Source organism: Aethalodelphis obliquidens, unplaced genomic scaffold (assembly GCF_003676395.1).
Source record: "Aethalodelphis obliquidens isolate GAN/ISIS:26980383/991018 unplaced genomic scaffold, ASM367639v1 scaffold12, whole genome shotgun sequence".
NCBI classification, from domain to species: domain Eukaryota; kingdom Metazoa; phylum Chordata; class Mammalia; order Artiodactyla; family Delphinidae; genus Aethalodelphis; species Aethalodelphis obliquidens.
The window spans coordinates 30,218,008-30,237,788 of record NW_020837956.1 but is presented as its reverse complement, the minus strand read 5'-3'; positions in this window follow the sequence as shown (position 1 = coordinate 30,237,788).

The following is a 19,781-nucleotide window of genomic DNA, read 5'->3' as shown; positions in this document are numbered from 1 at the left end:
AGAAAAGCAAAACAAAAAAATTGAGAAATTGTTTTATTCTCTTTTTAGTGTATAAATATATCATCCTGTGTAGTCTCAAGGAACGATTACCTAGAAAATACAGAAAAATTATTTTTCAGATAAAAACTTCATAGGGCTAGATAGGAAAAGGACTTAGCGTATTATTTTAAATATGCATATCAATGTAAAGTATTGAGCCACTTTTGGAGAAGTATTATGGTAAATCAATTAGGGCAATCACCATTTGATGGTCATCTTTTCAAATTGCAAGATTGCAGTGTAATTTAAACTTTAGAAAGTTTAAATTCCAGCTTTTCTGTCATTACATAATTTGTTTCCCTCAAAAATACTTTTAATTAGAAAAATTCCAAAGTTCACTATTTAACATCCAGGTTTTTTCCTGTGTCTTCTTTACTCTTTCAATGCAAGATTTTCTGCTTTAGAAATTAAAAAAGGACTCTTCCAGGCCACGTTACCACTAATAAGAACATTTTTAAGCAAACACAGCCTAAATTTCAGTGTTATTTAGTACAAGAGCATGGCCTTGCAAACCTCAAAAAGGCTTACAAAGTAACAGAATCTAATAATTCTAAGTTATAAAGAAACTGTTAGATCATACTATCTTCTGCTTGAGAAAAACAAAAGTGTGTAAAGCATTTCTGGAAAGATGTAAATTTAAAATAATAATTATTTTTTAAAGCTTGAATGCTAAAAGCTATTCAACACAACTCATTCCCTAATGGGTTTCTGTTACTTGAGATTTTTATAATTAGTTTCAAATATGCCATTGTACTCCATTCACAGGGTTAATATATCAAAAATAGCTTCTGTTTATTGAATATTTACTTGACAATAATGTCTTTTAGAGACCCTCAAGATGGTGGAGGAGTAAGACACGGAGATCACCTTCCTCCCCACAAATACATCAGAAATACATCTACACGTGGAACAACTCCTACAGAACACCTACTGAACACTGGCACAACACCTCAGACCTCCCAAAAGGCAAGAAACCCCCACGTACGTGGGTAGGGCAAAAGAAAAAACAGAGACAAAAGAATAGGGACGGTACCTGCACCAGTGGGCGGGAGCCGTGAAGGAGGAAACGTTTCCACACACTAGGAAGCCCCTTCGCGGGCTGCGGCTGGCGGAGGCGGGAAGCTTCAGAGCCGCAGAGGAGAGCGCAGCCACAGGGGTGCGGAGGGCAAAGCGGAGAAATTCCCGCACAGAGGACCGGGGCCGACCGGCACTCACCAGCCCGAGAGCCTTCTCTGCTCCCACGCCGGGGTGGGCGGGGCTGGGAGCCGAGGCTCGGGCTTCCGGCGGAGCGCAGGGAGAGGACTGGCGGCGGGAACACAGCCTGCAGGGGGTTAGTGCGCCACGGCTGGCCGGGAGGGAGTCCGGAAAAAAGTGTGGAGCCGCCAAAGAGGCAAGAGACCATTGTTTCGGGCTGCACGAGGAGAGGGGATACGGAGCACCGCCTAAAAGAGCTCCAGAAACGGGCGCAAGCCACGGCTATCAGCGCGGACCTCAGAGATGGGCATGAAATGCTAAGGCTGCTGCTGCAGCCACCAAGAAGCCTGTGTGCAAGCACGGGTCACTCTCCACACCTCCCCTCCCGGGAGCCTGTGCAGCCCGCCACTGCCAGGGTCCCGGGATCCAGGGACAACTTCCCCGGGAGAACGTACGGCACGCCTCAGGCTGTTGCAACGTCACGCCGGCCTCTGCCGCCGCAGGCTTGCCCCACATCCGCACCCCTCCCTCCCCCCGGCCTGAGTGAGCCAGAGCCCCCCAATCCGCTGCTCCTTTAACCCCGTCATGTCTGAGCAAAGAACAAACGCTCTAAGGTGACCTACACGCAGAGGTGGGTCCAAATCCAAAGCTGAACCCCGAGAGCTGTGCGAACAAAGAAGAGAAAAGGGAAATCTCTCCCAGCAGCCTCAGGAGCAGCGGATTAAATCTCCACAATCAACATGATGTACCTGCATCTGTGGAATACATGAATAGACAACGAATCATCCCAAATTGAGGAGGTGGACTTTGGGAGCAACTGTCGACTTGGGGTTTGCTTTCTGCATCTAATTTGTTTCTGGTTTTATGTTTATCTTAGTTTCATATTTAGAATTTATTATCAGTGGTAGATTTGTTTATTGATTTGGTTGCTCTCTTCCGTTTTTCTTTTATATATAGATATATATATATATATTTCCTTTTTCTCTTTTTGTGAGTGTGTATATGTATGCTTCTTTGTGTGATTTTGTCTGTATAGCTTTGCTTTTACCATATGTCCTCGGGTTCTGTCTGTCCGTTTTTTGGATTTTTTTTAGTATACTTTTTAGCACTTGTTATCATTGGTGGATTTGTTTTTTGGTTTGATTGCTCTCTTCTTTCTTTTTTTAATTACTTTTCAATTTTTAAAATTTTATTTGTAATATATATTTTTATTTTAATAGCTTTATTTTATTTTATTTTTCTTTCTTTCTTTTTTTCTCACTTTTCTTCTGAGCCATGTGGCTGACAGGGTCTCGGTGCTCAGGCCGGGTGTCAGGCCTATGTTTCTGAGGTGGGAGAGCCAATGTCAGGACATTGGTCCACCAGAAACCTCCTGGCTCCACATAATATCAAACAGTGAAAGCTACCCCAGAGATCTCCATTTTAACGTTGAGATCCAGCTCCACTCAACGACCAGCAAGCTGCAGTGCTGGACACCCTATGGCAAATAACTAGCTAGACAGGAACACAACCCCACCCATTAGCAGAGAGGCTGCCTAAAATCATAGTAAGTTCACAGACACCCTAAAATTCACCACTAGACGCGGTCCTGCTCACCAGAAAGACAAGATGCAGCCTCATCCACCAGAACACAGGCACCAGTCCCCTCCACCACGAAGCCTACACAACCCATTGAACCAAATTTAGCCACTGGGGGCAGACACCAAAAACAATGGGAACTATAAACCTGCAGCCTGTGAAAAACAGACCCCAAACACAGTAAGTTAAGCAAAATGAGAAGACAGAGAAACATGCAACAGATGAAGGAGCAAGGTAAAAACCCACCAGACCAAATAAATGAAGAGGAAATAGGCAGTCTACCTGAAAAAGAATTCAGAGTAATGAGAGTAAAGATGTTCCAAAATTTTGGAAATAGAATGAAGAAACGTTTAACAAGGACCTAGAAGAGCTAAAGAGCAAATAAACAGTGATGAACAACACAATAAATGAAACTAAAAATTCTCTAGAAGGAATCAATAGCAGAATAACTGAGGCAGAAGAATGGATAAGTGACCTGGAAGATAAAATAGTGGAAATAAATACCACAGAGCAGAATAAAGAAAAAAAAAAAAAATGAAAAGAATTGAAGACAATCTCAGAGACCTCTGGGACAATATTAAACACACCAACATTCGAATTATAGGGGTCCCAGAAGAAGAAGAGAAAAAGAAAGGGACTGAGAAAATACTTGAAGAGATTATAGTTGAAAAATTCCCTAATATGGGAAAGGAAGTTGTTAATCAAGTCCAGGAAGCGCAGAGAGTCCCATACAGGATAAATCCAAGGAGAAACATGCCAAGACACATATTAATCAAACTATCAAAAATTAAGTACAAAAAAATAATTAAAAGCAGCAAGGGAAAAATAAATAATATACAAGGGAATCCCCATAAGATTAACAGCTGATCTTTCAGCAGAAACTCTACAAGCCAGAAGGGAGTGGCAGGACATATTTAAAGTGATGAAAGGGAAAAACCTACAACCAAGATTACTCTACCCAGCAAAGATCTCATTCAGATTCAATGGAGAAATTAAAAGCTTTACAGACAAGCAAAAACTAAGAGAATACAGCACCACCAAACCAGTTTTACAACAAATGCTAAAGGAACTTCTCTAGGCAGGAAACACAAGAGAAGGAAAAGACATACAATAACAAACCCAAAACAATTAAGAAAATTGTAATAAGAACATACATATGGATAACTACCTTAAATGTAAATGGATTAAGTGCTCCAACCAAAAGATATAGAGTGGCTGAGGGATACAAAAACAAGACCTGTATATATGCTGTCTACAAGAGACCCACTTCAGACCTAGGGACACATACAGACTGAAAGTGAGGGGATGGAAAATGATATTCCATGCAAATGGAAATCAAAAGAAAGCTGGAGTAACAATTCTCATATCAGACAAAATAGACTTTAAAATAAAGACTATTACAAGAGACAAAGAAGGACACTACATAATGATATAGATATCCATCAAAGAAGAAGATATAACAGTTGAAAATATTTATGCCCAAAACATAGGAGCACCTCAATACATAAGACAAATGCTAACAGCCATAAAAGAGGAAATCGAGAGTAACACAATAAAAGTAAGGGACTTTAACACCCCACTTTCACCAATGGACAGATCATCCAAAATGAAAATAAATAAGGAAACACAAGCTTTAAATGATACATTAAACAAGAGGGACTTAATTGATATTTATAGGACATTCCCTCCAAAAACAACAGAATACACTTTCTTCTCAAGTGTTCATGGAACATTCTCCAGGATAGATCATATCTTGGTAACAAATCAAGCCTTGGTAAATTTAAGAAAATTGAAATTGTATCAAGTATCTTTTCCAACCGCAACGCTATGGGACTAGGTATCAATTACTGGAAAAAATCTGTAAAAAATACAAACACATGGAGGCTATACAATACACTAACAAATAACCAAGAGATCACTGAAGAAATGAAAGAGGAAATCAAAAAATACCTAGAAACAAATGACAATGAAAACATGATGACCCAAAACCTATGGGATGCAGTAAAAGCAGCTCTGAGAGGGAAGTTTAGAGCAATACAATCCTATCTCAAGTAACAAGAAACATCTCAAATAAACGAAACTTACACCTAAAGCAATTAGAGAAAGAAGAACAAAAAAACCCCAAAGTTGGCAGAAGGAAAGAAATCATGAAGATCAGATCAGAAATAAATGAAAAAGAAATGAAGGAAGCAATAGCAAAGATCAATAAAACTAAAAGCTGGTTCTTTGACAAGATAAACAAAATTGATAAACCATTAGCCAGATTCATCAAGGAAAAAAGGGAGAAGACTCAAATCAATAGAATTAGAAATGAAAAAGGAGAAGTAACAACTGACACTGCAGAAATACAAAGGATCATGAGATTACTACAAGCAACTATATGCCAATAAAATGGACAACCTGGAAGAAATGGACACATTCTTAGAAAAGCACAACCTTCTGATACTGAACCAGGAAGAAATAGAAAATATAAACAGACCAATCAGAAGCACTGAAATTGAGACTGTGATTAAAAATCTTCCAACAGGGGCTTCCCTGGTGGCGCAGTGGTTGAGAGTCTGCCTGCCAATGCAGGGGACACGGGTTCGTGCCCCAGTCCAGGAAGATCCCACATGCCACGGAGCGGCTGGGCCCATGAACCATGGCCACTGAGCCTGCATGTCCGGAGCCTTTGCTCTGTGATGGGAGAGGCCACAACAGTGAGAGGCCTGCGTACTGCAAAAAAAAAAAAAAAAACTTCCAACAAACAAGCCCAGGACCAGATGGCTTCACAGGCGTATTCTATCAAACATTTAGAGAAGAGTTAACACCTATCCTTCTCAAGCCCTTCCAAAATGTAGCAGAAGGAGGAACTCTCCCAAACTCATTCTATGAGGCCACCATCACCCTGATACCAAAACCACACAAAGATGTCACAAAGAAAGAAAACTACAGACCAGTATCACTGATGAACATAGATGCAAAAATCCTCAACAAAATACTAGCAAACAGAATCCAACAGCACATTAAAAGGATCATATATACCATGATCAAGTGGGGTTTATCCCAGGAATGCAAGGATTCTTCAATATATGCAAATCAATCAATGTGATACACCATATTAACAAATTGAAGGAGAAAAACCATATGATCATCTCAACAGATGCAGAAAAAGCTTTTGACAAAATTCCACACCCATTTATGATAAAAACCCTCCAGAAAGTAGGCATAGAGGGAACTTACTTCAACATAGTAAAGGCCATACATGACAAACCCACAGCCAACATCATTCTCAATGGTGAAAAACAAACCATTTTCTCTAAGATCAGGAAGAAGACAAGGCTGTCCACTCTCACGACTATTTTTCAACATAGTTTTGGAAGTTTTAGCCACAGCAATCAGAGAATAAATAGAAATAAGAGGAATCCAAATCGAAAAAGAAGAAGTAAAGCTGTCACTGTAGATGACATGATAATATACATAGAGAATCCTAAAGATGCTACCAGAAAACTACTAGAGCTTATCAATGAATTTGGTAAAGTAGAAGGATACAAAATTAATGCACAGAAATCTCTTGCATTACTATACACTAATGATGAAAAATCTGAAAGAGAAATTAAGGAAGCACTCCCATTTACCACTGCAACAAAAGGAATAAAATACCTAGGAATAAACCTACCTTAGGGGACAAAAGACCTGTATGCAGAAAACTATAAGACATTGATGAAAGAAATTAAAGATGATACCAACAGATGGAGAGATGTATCATGTTCTTGGATTGGAAGAATCAACATTGTGAGAATGACTATACTACCCAAAGCAATGTACAGATTCAATGCAATCCCTATCAAGCTACCAATGGCATTTTTCACAGAACTAGAACAAAAAATTCACAATTTGTATGGAAACACAAAAGACCCTGAATAGCCAAGGCAATCTTGACGAAGAAAAATGGAGCTGGAGGAATCAGGCTCCTGGACTTCAGACTATACTACAAAACTACAGTAATCAAGGCAGTATGGTACTGGCACAAAAACAGAAAGATAGATCAATGGAACAGGATAGAAAGCCCAGAGATAAACCCATGCACATATGGTCACCTTATTTTTGATAAAGGAGGCAGGAATATACAATAGAGAAAAGACAGACTCTACAATAAGTGGTGCTGGGAAAACTGGACAGCTACATGTAAAAGAAGGAAATTAGAACACTCCTTAACACCATACACAAAAATAAAGTCCAAATGGGTTAAAGATCTAAATGTAAGGCCAGATACTATAAAACTCTTAGAGGAAAACATAGGCAGAACACACTATGACATAAATCACAGCAAGATACTTTTTGACCCACTTCCTAGAGAAATGGAAATAAAAACAAAAATAAATAAATGGGACCTAATGAAACTTAAAAGCTTTTGCACAGCAAAGGAAACCATAAACAAGACGAAAAGGCAATCCTCAGAATGGGAGATAATATTTGCAAATGGAGCAACTGACAGAGGATTAATCTCCAAAATTTACAAACTGCTCATGCAGCTCAATATCAAAAAAACAAACAACCCAACCCAAAAATGGGCAGAAGATCTAAAGAGACATTTCTCCAAAGAAGATATACAGATTGCCAGCAAACACATGAAAGAATGCTCAGCATCACTAATCATTAGAGAAATGCAAATCAAAACTACAATGAGGTATCATCTCACACCAGTCAGAACTGCCATCATCAAAAAATCTACAAACAATAAATGCTGGTGAGGGTGTGGAGAAAAGGGAACACTCTTGCACTGTTGGTGGGAATATAAATTGATACAGCCACTATGGAGGTTATTTATAAAACTAAAAATAGACCACCATACGACCCAGCAACACCACTACTGGACATATACCCTGAGAAAACCATAATTCAAAAAGAGTCATGTACCACAATGTTCATTGCAGCACTATTTACAATAGCCAGGACATGGAAGCAACCTGTGTCCATTGACAGATGAATGGATAAAGATGTGGCACATATATACAATGGAATATTACTCGCCCATAGAAAGAAATGAAAGTGAGTTATTTGTAGTGAGGTGGATGGATCTAGAGTCTGTCATACAGAGTGAAGTAAGTCAAAAAGGGAAAAACAAATACCGTATGCTAACACATATATATGGAATCTAAAAAAAAAAAAAAAAAAAAGGTTCTGAAGAACCTAGGAGCAGGACAGGAAAAAAGACGGAGACCTAGAGAATGGACTTGAGGATACGGGGAGGTGGAAGGGTAAGCTGGGAGGAAGTGAGAGAGTAGCATGGACATATATACACTACCAAATGTAAAATAGGTAGCTAGTGGGAAGCAGCCGCATAACACAGGGAGATCAGCTCGGTGCTTTGTGACCACCTAGAGGGGTGGGATAGGGAGGGTGGGAGGTAGGGAGACGCAAGAGGGAAGAGATATGGCGATATATGTATATGTATAGCTGATTCACTTTGTTATAAAGCAGAAACTAACACACCATTGTAAAGCAATTATACTCCAATAAAGATGTTAAAAAAAAAAAAAGTCTTTTACGCCTATTATCACACTAAATGCAATTTCTATTTTACTGGCTTAGAAGCTGATATCCCAGATAGGTTAAGAAATTTCCCCAAAAGCATGTCATTTGTAAGTGGTAAAAATCGAATTTGACCCAGAAATTCCTAAAAAATATTATGCACGTTTCCATTATTCCACATTGCTTTTCCTTGGTTTCAAGGTTAATACGGATCTTTTAGGAACATAGTGAGTGACTTGGAACTATGGAGGATTTTGCTTGTTTTTAAAAATGGTATTTAAATTCCAATGCAATGAAATTAGAAAAGAAAGAGTTTTAATTACTCCCACCCCCCTCTTTTTTAGCTGCTTCTTCAGTTAGCTTGCCCAGTTTGGTAATCATACAAATATCTCATCCATACTAGGAAAATTTAGCAAATTCTCTCTCTCTCTTTTTTTTAAAGAGCATTTCCAGTTCATCATTTAAAAAACTTAATATGTGTTTTCTTTTCAAGTCAAAAAATATCCCTATTTCAAGATGTATTAACTTTTCTAATGTAGCTTTGAGCCCTTCTTGAAACAGTCACTTCCTGGAAGCCTGAAGAAATGTTAATGCAACTTCCAAATGGATCTCACCCTAAGAGGGAGGGAGGGAGTAACTTTGGCACTGGGAGAATTTGGCTCAGCAGATTTCAGCAGAGTCCCAGTTCCGGAAGTCAATTCCTTGGAAAGATGAAACATCCGAACATGTAAATTACTAGTTCAGTTACAACTCTATGTGTTACATGTGTAGAAATGCAAAAACCCACTTGTTCAACGGATTTATCATGAGCTGCCACATTGGACAGTATAAAAGCTTAGATATCCTTACATAAACATGAGTCACCTTTTATAAAATACAATTTTCCATATAAGCAGCTATTGATGAATGTGGAGTCGAAGACGTTTTCTCTTTGGCTGTCGTAAAATTTTCTACAAATGATAAGAAAGAACATATTTAAATGCAATAAGTTCAAGAGGATAGCTTGTCACTGTTGGGGGTGGTGGTTGGGGGGAGGGAAGCCAAAGGGTCCCAACATCTCTGACTCCCAGATCCTAATGAGAGCACGTTAGCCAAAAACCTTTCACCCTCTGAAGTGAGTCATGGGTCTCGAGAGCTGCCTCCTGTTTAGGAAAAGAGAGACACTGCTTCCTCCTAATGTCTTTTGAGGTTGGCGCTGCTTAAGTGTCTTTTATCTTAGAATTTGGAGGGTTTTGGGGGGGTTGGGGGTTTTTTTCTGTTTTTTTTTTTTCTTTTTTCGATAATTAGAATGCAAAGTGGCTGCTTTTGGGGGGATGTCAACTTGGTGGAGCTTATTCCAGGTGACTCATGTTTCTGTCTCTCTCAAAACACATGATTCGCTGTGTTAGTGAAATTAAGAAAGATGAGAAAAGTCTTACTCTTTTCCAAAATTTTTATTACATAGTCCATTATGCGACCAAAGACATCCAGCAAATACCACCCCAGTTGCAACTTTAACCAAAAGAACCCCAGCCCCACCCTAATGTCTGTCCCCATCCCCCTAATTGCTCTTTGCCTCCCCCAAGTTTTACCCACCTTCTTCTTTGTTGCCTCTCTATTTAGGCTGTATTTGCATTTGAACATACTAGCTTGTAATTATTTGTCCATTTGTCTGCCCTCCTCTTTCACTGGACTATGAGAACTCCAAAGACATGGACTTTGTCTTAATGCGTTTTTATAAATCCAGTCCCTAGTACTGGGACTGCCACAGAGATGGTGCTTAGAATTAATTAACTAATTACGCATTTATCAATAAAGACAGGATAATTTATGATACTAATTTGATGATTCTAGACTTCCAGTTGCTAATTCTGGATTTTGTTTGGGTAGCATATTTATAATAAAGATTATCTTTAGGCTAAATGTGATTACCTTTTTAGATATTATCATTTTCCTATTCTAATAAAATTTGACTCGTTATAAACATTATGGCAACATATAATAAGATTTTTAAAATAGAGAAAAAAAGTCATGTAATTCAACACCCTAAAAGCATTTCTGCCAGTATCCTTGTGGAATACATCCCTGCATTGTGTCCTACGACTATTTCTATTGAATTATTACAGATACAAACAATTATAACCATGATTGAATTAATGATGGGAAAAATGCTGAACAGTAACTGATAACATTGCCAAAAATGCCCTTTACTGTATGGAAAATAACAGTTAAATGTAGACCTTAACTGATGTGTGTACTTGATGTATATAGAAACATCTCAGTTTTTTTCAAGTGTTGTATTTTTCTCATTATAAAAGAAATTCATCATTGGAGAATATGAAAAATTAGTATAAAAGAATATACTAAAAAAAGACACATAGACTTGAGTAACCAGGTAAACAGAGACAATTACTATTATTATTGGATATATTTTCTTCCATACATTACATATTTTAAACAAAAATTAGAATTATATTGCCTATAAAACAATTTTTTTGTCAATTAGCATTAAATACTGAAGTTTTTATCATGAACTGAAGAGCTTTAAGAAAAATTATAGTTTCATACTCTTCATTTATTTATAGATATCACTGGTAATTTAACCACCTTCCTAGTTTAGAATTTTTGGTCAGATCTGATTTTTATTGTATGTAATTAGTTTTGCAGTACATTTATTATTCTATATAAATTCTTGAATGGATTTGTGATTATTTTCATTAATTGGATACTTGAGAAGACTTTCAGTGTCTATCACTAAATTGAATTTCAAGAAAATGGAGAAAGGCCTACATTCTCACCAGCAGTGAAAGCATTTCTTTCTCTTATCCCTTTACCGATATTAAACATTATGATATATAGTTTGTTTAAAGATTTTTCAGGTTTACAGGTATAAAAATATACATAATATTTTCTTCCAAAATCTTTCATAACTACGGTTGCGAATAGACTCTTGGTTCCCATATTGTTTATTTGTATCTTTTCTATTTTTTTCCCTAAAAATTAGTTTACTAAAAATGCATAACATGACAACAAAAAAACATGTATGCACACTAGAAAATGCATTCATAAAAAGAAAACATCTTCCTTTTTTATCAGCCACCACTGTTTCCTCTTCCCAAAAGTAATCACTATTAACAATTTCTCAAATATCCTTCCAGAAAAAGAAAAAGAATATACCTGCATATATATGGAGATCGCTTTTTAAAAAGTACATAAATATGTCCTTATGATACAAACTGTTCTACATTTTGTTTGATTCATATAATGTCTTGGGCATCTTTTCACATCAACACATACATAAATATGCCCCACCGTTTTTAATAGCTACCAGGAATATCATAAATTTAAAAAACTTATTAACTTAATGGACAAGAGTGGTATCTTACTGCTTTAAAATTTATATTACTTTGATTGTGATTAAATATTATTTTTCAGATACTTATTTCCCATTTGTATTTCATTGCTTCATGACCTTTATCCGTTATCTATCTGGTGCAAGTGACTTTAAAATCCATTGTGGACAAATTGTCTCACAGAGATTCTGGGAGGATACCTTGCCGCCCTTCTAATCCCAACTCCAGCCTGATTTCTTCTACTATCCTGAACAGCTCTCAGAGGGGCAGCCAGGCAAGACCCTGGAGGCTGTGAGTCAGAAGACTGCAGTGGTTCTCTTTACTCTCTGAATCTGGGGACTGCACGCAAAATCTCAGCCATGGGGTCTGAAAGAGGTAGCTCTTTGGAGATAAATATGCCTAATCTCTCTATGAGCCCCAGGATGCTAAGGAAATTCTGAGCAGTTGCACAGGATCCTCTCTACTTCCAAGGCAAGAAGAGCTTAAAGATACCAAGGTACAAAAAGTCTTCCCTTGGGTATCTCCACAGAGAGCAGGCAATCTGCCTGATTCTCCACAACTAGTCCAAAGTTTCAGAGACAGATGTTTTTAATGTTTTTTGATACCAGATTCTCTTCCCTGTCTGGGCACATGGAGGTCTGGATTTCTCTGCCCCCTTGCAGTTGCATGGAGCCATGTGACCATTTCTAACCAATTAAATGTATGCTTAATGTTTGAATTACCTTTGCATAATTCTCTATTTCCCTTTCACTCTACAGTGGCAAACCTTGTAGCCTTGTCTTAAAGGAGGGACCCTTAAAGAGAATGGAGCCTCTGTTATTCTTGTTTTTTCTTTCTAGAGTATCTCAACTTTATTTTTTCCTGTTTTGTTGAGAAAAAATTGACGTACATCACTGCATGAGTTGAAGGCATACATCATGATGGTTTGATTTACCTATATTGTGAAATGATTACCACAATAGATTCAGCTAACTTCCATCTTCTCATATAGGTTCAGTAAAAAGAAAAGAAGAAAAGAAAAAAGGAAAATTTCTCCTTGTGATGAAAGGAGAAATTTCTTAGGATTTTCTCTGTTAATAATTTTTCCTATATATAGTACAGTAGGTTTAGCTGTAGCCATCATGTTGTACATTACATTCCTGGTACTCATTTATCTTATAACTGGAAGTTTGTACCCTTTGACCACCTTCCTCCAATTCTTCCTCTCCCCTACCTTTCACCTCTGGTAACCACAAGTCTTATCTCTTTTTTCATGAATTTGTTTTTTCTTTTTTTGGTTTTTATAGAGTTCATATATAAGTGAGATCATACTGTATTTGTCTTTCTCTGTTTGACTATTTCACTTAGCATAATGCCCTCAAGGTCCATCCATGTTGTTGCAAATTACAGGATTTCCTTTTTTATGGCCAAATAATATTCCATTGTATATATATACTACAACTTCTTTATCCATTCATCCATCAATGGACACTTGGGTTGTTTCCATCTTGGCTATTGTAAATAATGCTGCTATGAACATGAGGGTGCACATACATTTCTGAATTAATGTTTTTGTTTCCTTTGAATATATTCCCAGAAGTGGAAATTCTGGATCACATGATTGTCCTATTTTTAATTTTTTAGTATTCTCCACACTGTTTTTCCATAGTGGCTGTACCAGTTTGCAATCCCACCAATAGTGCACAAGTGTTCCCTTTTCCTCACATCTACACTAGCATTTGTTATTTCTTATTTTTTTTGATGATGACCATTCTAACAGGTATGAGAGGATATCTCATTGTAGTTTTAATTTGCGTTTCCCTAATGACTAGTAAGGTTGAACATCTTTTCATGTACCTGTAAGCATTTTATATATCTTCTTTGGAAGGTATATTCAGGTCCTGTACCCATTTTTTAATTGGGTTATTTGGGTTTTTGAGGGGATTTCTTGTATTTTGCTTTTGAGTTGTATAAATTTTTTTTATACGTTGTGGATATTAACCTTTTATCAGATATATGGTATGCAAATATTTTTCCCAATCTGTCAGTTTTCTTTTCATTTTGTTTATGGTTTCACCTCTGTTATACTTGTTCCTGAACCAGTGTAAGAAGCGGAGCCCTTCACTAAATCGTATTAGACATATGATATCAAAGAAAAATATACTGGCATTTTTGCTGTAGCATAATTTAGTCTATACTGATTAATAGAATACCCTAGTTAGAAGCCAAAAGGAAGCTTAACAACCAAAAAGAGTAACAATAGCTCATAAAGATATGTTGGATAAAATAAATAATAATTTGAAAAATGGTAAGGAACCTAAGGTGATTAAAATTTTTTAAAATGTTGTAGAATGTCTTGAAAGCATAAACATAGTGATTGTTGAAGACTGATTTTATGAACTGGAGAAATATCTCAAATAGAAAGCAAAAATACAGAGAGAATGAAAATCATGAAGAAAAAGATATGAATTTTGAAAACTAGATTCAAGAGAACTAATGTGTGATTATTAGAAATCCCAGAAGGTAATAAAAGATGGATAGAAGAAAATAATAATTAAACAAAAAACAGAAAAATTTTAAAGTAAAAAAATAAACAAAACAAACAAAAACAGGTAAGTTACAGACTAAAAAGATGGAGGGAAAAACATACACCTTCACAAATAACAAGGTATATTTTGGCAAAACTGTTGAATTCCAAAACAATGATAGTTCCTCAAAAAAATAAAAATAACATTACTGTATGATCCAGCAATTCTACTTCTGGGTATATACTCAAAGAATTGAAAGCAGCATCTCAAAGAGATATTTGTACACCCTGTTCATAGCAGCATTATTCACAAGCACCAAAATGTGGAAGCAACCCAAGTTTCCAACTATGAATGAATGGAAAAGCAAACATGGTATATGCATGCAGTGGAATATTATTCACCCTTAAAAAGGAAGGAGATTTTGACACGTTACAACATTAATGAACCTTGAGAACATTATGCTAAATGAAATAAGCCAGTCACAAAAAGACAAATACTAATGCTTTCACTTATATGAGGTATTTAGAATAATGAAAATCACAGAGACAAGAAGTAACATGGTGATTTCCAGGGACTAGCAGGAGGGGGAAAAGGGGAATTATTGTTTGATGCGTATAGGCTTTTGATTTTATAATATGAAAATAGCTTGCAGATGGATGATGGCTATGGTTATACAACACTGTAACCATACACTTAATGCCACTAAACTGTACACTTAGAAATAGTGATAGTAAATTGTATGTTTTATATGTACATATTTTATCACAATAAATAGAATGAAATGAAAAAAAAAAACTCAGCCCGTATTTAGTACTATTTATATAAAATGTATGTATATGTACAACATTTTAGAAAACAATAGAAGTTCCATATTACCTGTGGGAGTGATTTGTAGGAATATCTATAATCTATTGACAAGAAGACAAAGTAATTTGCTGACTAATATGTATGGTATAATTATATTTTAATAAAAAGCAACCAGGAACACTTTAATATATCTGTAAATATGAGGGTGGTAGAGGAATGATTTCTATTGTCTTTGTATACATACAGTATCATTTGTTTCAACACCACAAATTACTCTTATAATATGAAAAACTAAATATAGAAAATGTAAAAAGTATAATTTTAGTAAAGCCACATTATATGGTAAGGGCTGTAAACCACTGTCTTTCACATTTGGTGAATGTATTTTCCCAGTTTGAATTATGCCTTTTAATTGTGTGTTAGTATAGAAGTAATTTAAGATAATAACATATAACACATTATATGTTACTACATTATTATTATATATTATTATATTGATATTAAGATTATTATAATCTTTATATATTGTTGATACTTACATTGTATATACTTATTATATATTATTTAAAAGTATATATACATATTTAATTTTAAAATATTTTGAATATATATATCTCCTTGGTATTCTGTGTCATTTATGGATTTATCCCCATTTATGGAAGGCTTGCTGTAGTAGAGGCAGAATACAAATATGGTAGACAAATGCTACACAATAAAGATCAGTAGTTGTTTCATCAAAAAAATGTATAATTTAGGGAGGGCTCACACACACATGTATGGTTTTTTTTGCATGAACTATTCCCATATTGTCTGTGATATTGGTTTTGTTTTTGTTTTTCTGTTTTTTTGGGGGTTTTTTGGTTTCTTTAAAATGGAACAAGTAATTAAAGACACACGTACAGTGACTTAAGTGAAGAACCCCTGTAATTATCCCTTTCATGGTCGACTGATTGCAGTTATAACCCAGATTTGTTCTCCTTTTTTTTCAATATTTATGCCTTTGGGTAGTGCTCTCATACTGACAACAGGCCTGGACCATATGATTTGTTTGGTTAATGGTACAATAAGTAGCAAACTTGCAAACAGTCTTGAAAGGCACTTGTGCATGAGGGCTTATTGCCTTGCTGTTTTTGGAAACTTGCAACCTCAAGTAAAAGCTTGGGCTAGACTGTGAAGGATAAGAGACCATGTGGAGAGAAGCCCCCATTACCTAAACTGTCCACAGGCAACCCACTAGCTGATTGTAGACACATAAACAAGCCCACCCAAGATCAGCCAAACCTGACCCAGCCAGGGGAATTTCTACTTAGTCCAACCCAAATTTTTGACTTGCAGAATAATTAAGTAAATAAATGGTTGTCGTTTTAAGGCATAAAAACTGTTGTTGGTTTGTGCCACGGGGAACATACACCCAACACATACACCTACACACAATCTTTTTGTGTGTGTGTGTGTGTGTTACGCGGGCCTCTCACTGTTGTGGCCTCTCCCGTTGCAGAGCACAGGCTCCGGACGCGCAGGCTCAGCAGCCATGGCTCACGGGCCCAACCGCTCCATGGCATGTGGGATCTTCCCGGACTGGGGCACGAACCCATGTCCCCTGCATCGGCAGGTGGACTCTCAACCACTGCGCCACAAGGGAAGCCCCACACAATCTTTTATATTTGCCTTGACCATACCCAATCAACCGTTTTTTTATAGTATAGCTCCTTTATCTAGTTTTCATAAAAACAATAACTTTCTTTCTTCATTCATATTTTATCACATTATATAACATTTAATTATATTTTATAAATATAATGGCAAGTATGACTACTATATGCAGGTTTGAGAAGAAAAACAGCTGATTTCTGGTAATTGTGGAACTCAACGTATTGATAGAACAGAAGTGTATGGGTAAAACTACAGAGTGACCTACAGTCATGCCCATTCATCATGTTGTTGGCATTAAGTAAGTGAATTTATCCTGGGCTCTGACAACACTGTAGGAGGCCTATTAGGCTGGGACAGCATCTCCTGTCTGCCTTCACTGTACTGTTAACTTTTTAAAATCTTAACATCACTGTCACTCCTGCTTCCGCCAGGAAATGAGTTTTCTTAATGACTTTAAGATGATCAGCGTTCCCACTCATCATTTATGTAAAATTACATATGCATTTATAAATGCAAATGTTTAAAATATTAAAATTTTGAGAGATACATAATTATATTCTAAAACATTTATCACCATGGTTCATTATGTTGTTATTACTCATGATAGGAATATACTTGCATTCAATCTTGCCATTTATTCTTAATATATACTGAAATAAAACCATTCATAATCCAAACAGTACACAGAGGCAACCCAAGAAATGCTGTTCAAGTAACTTTATTAATAAGAACAAGTGTCTCAAAGGTGCTATAACAAACAATACCCCAAGTCTCAGTGGCTTAAGATAGTAGAAGTGTCTTCCTTGCTGACGTATGGCTTGTTGGCCATAGTTTCTCTTCCATGAAGTCATTTTGGGATCCAAGTATCTCTCATCTTATGGAACTGCTATCATCCATACCTGGCTTCTAAAATCCTCATGGAAAAAAGACAAATGAGAAATAAGATATTGTAAAACTCTTAACTTCCTCAGTCTAGAGGGGACACATGCCACTTCTACTCATATTCCATGATCAAAAGCGAATAATATGCCCTCATCCTTTCTTCATTTAAGCTGAGAAATATGATTTAGCTGTGTTACCAAGAAGAGGAACAGGACTGGTGACCATATATCCAGTCTTTGCCATAGTCATTAAGCCTACTTAATCATTCCAGAAACCTGAGTGTCTTAAATTTATGTTTAAATATAATAGAGAATTGAAACAAAGGATTGAGGTCAGTAGCAAAGAAATGGTTCTATGGAAGTTAAAGTGGCCTGGGCATTTAGATACAGCCAAAGAGTCAGCACATGTTCTTACCTTCAGTCAGGGACTGTAAGAAACTTGAACATATCAATGGCCTTCTCTAGCCTTCAGATTCCTTTTTTATACTGGAAATAAGGAATTAATTAATTTCCAGTTTTAAAGAGTGATCAGCAAACTGTTCTAGGAATGTTCTGTGATGATGTTGGTGACTGGGAAAGGGCTGAGACAGGACCTCAGTTTGGCTCCATAACCTTCCAGATCACTGTCTCACATATCTACTGACACATTGGGTGAAAATTCAATATTCTGGTTTATTAAGAACAGATTTTTTTCCTTTCTGTACATAATTATTCCTAAATTCAAAGCCATAAAAGAAAAGACTTTAAGCATGCCATATCTATTTATTCATTCAGCATTCACACAGTGTTTTTTAGTGATTCAGTTTAATTTATATGGCTTTAATTGAGAATTTAGCTTGTGACAGGCTCTATACGGGAAATGGGAGTACAGATAAATAAGCTGTAAATATGTCTTTGAAGAACTTTGGGTCTAAAAAAATATAATAATCCATTCATTCAACAAAGATTTAATGAACTTGTACTTACGAATCTGACGCTGCTCTTGTGAAACTGCTTAGAGGAGCCAGTTAAACAAATAAATTCATCAATCACATTGGAGGATGAAAAGTGCTATGAAGGAAACCAAACATAAAATGGTGATGGAAGGCTAATTGATTACGATTAGGTGGGATGTCTCATTGGTACTTGAATTAAAAGAGGGAGATGCAGATGCCAAGTTCTGTACCCAGAGGGGCCATTCAGTAAAAAGATAGTCAGGAATGGTCTGGGTAAGTTCAAGAAAAGTGAAGAGGCTAAGGAGGCTGGACATTCATGGTGGAGGGAAGCTGGGATGGAAGATGGATGTGTTAGCACCTAAGCATTGCACCCCATCCTCTCAGCCTAGGTCCCCAGGGAGACCTGAACACCACTGGCTAAAGCTAGGAAAGCATTTTTCAGACTGTATTAGTTTGCAAGGGCTGTGTGATGGTTAATTTCATAGGTCAACTTGACTGGGCTAAGGGATGCCCAGAGAGCTGGTCAAACAATTATTTCTGAGTGTGTCTGTAAAAGTATCTCAGGAAGAGATTAACATTTGAATCAGTAGACTGAGTAACTAAACTCTTTCCTCACCAATGCGGGCGGGAATCATCCAATCCATTGAGAGACTGAATACAACAAAAAGGTGGGAGAAGAGTGAATTCACTCTCTCAGTTTGAGCAGAAACATCCATTTTCTCCTGCCCTCAGACATCTCTGCTCCTGGCTCTCAGGCTTTCAGACTCAGACAGGAACTTATATCAGCAGCCACTCCCCTTATCCCCCCATTCTCATACCTTCAGACTTGGACTGAATTATACCACTGACTTTCCTGGGTCTCCAGCTCGCTGATGGCAGATTGGGGGACTTCTCAGCCTCCTAAACCACATGAGCCAATTTCTATAATAAATCTCCTCTTATGTCTGTCTGTCTATCTATCTATCTATCTATCTATCTATCTATCTATCTCCTATTGGATCTGTTTCTTTGGAGAACCCTGACTAACATAGGTTGCCATTACCAAGTACCACAGATTGGGGGCAGTAGAGAGAGGGGCTTAACAACAGAAATTTATCTTCTCACAGTTCTGGAGGCTGCAAGTCCAAGATCGAGGTGTTGGCAGACTTGGTTATCTCACTGTCTGTGTTCTCTGTGTCCTGATCCCCTCCTCATATAATGACACCAGACATATCGGATTATGGAAGACCAGCACGGCCTCATTTTACCTTAACTATCCAGTTAAAGGCTCTATCTCCAAATATAGTCACGTTCTGAGGTCCAGGATGATAGGACTTCCACATAAGAGTTTGCGGCACAGGG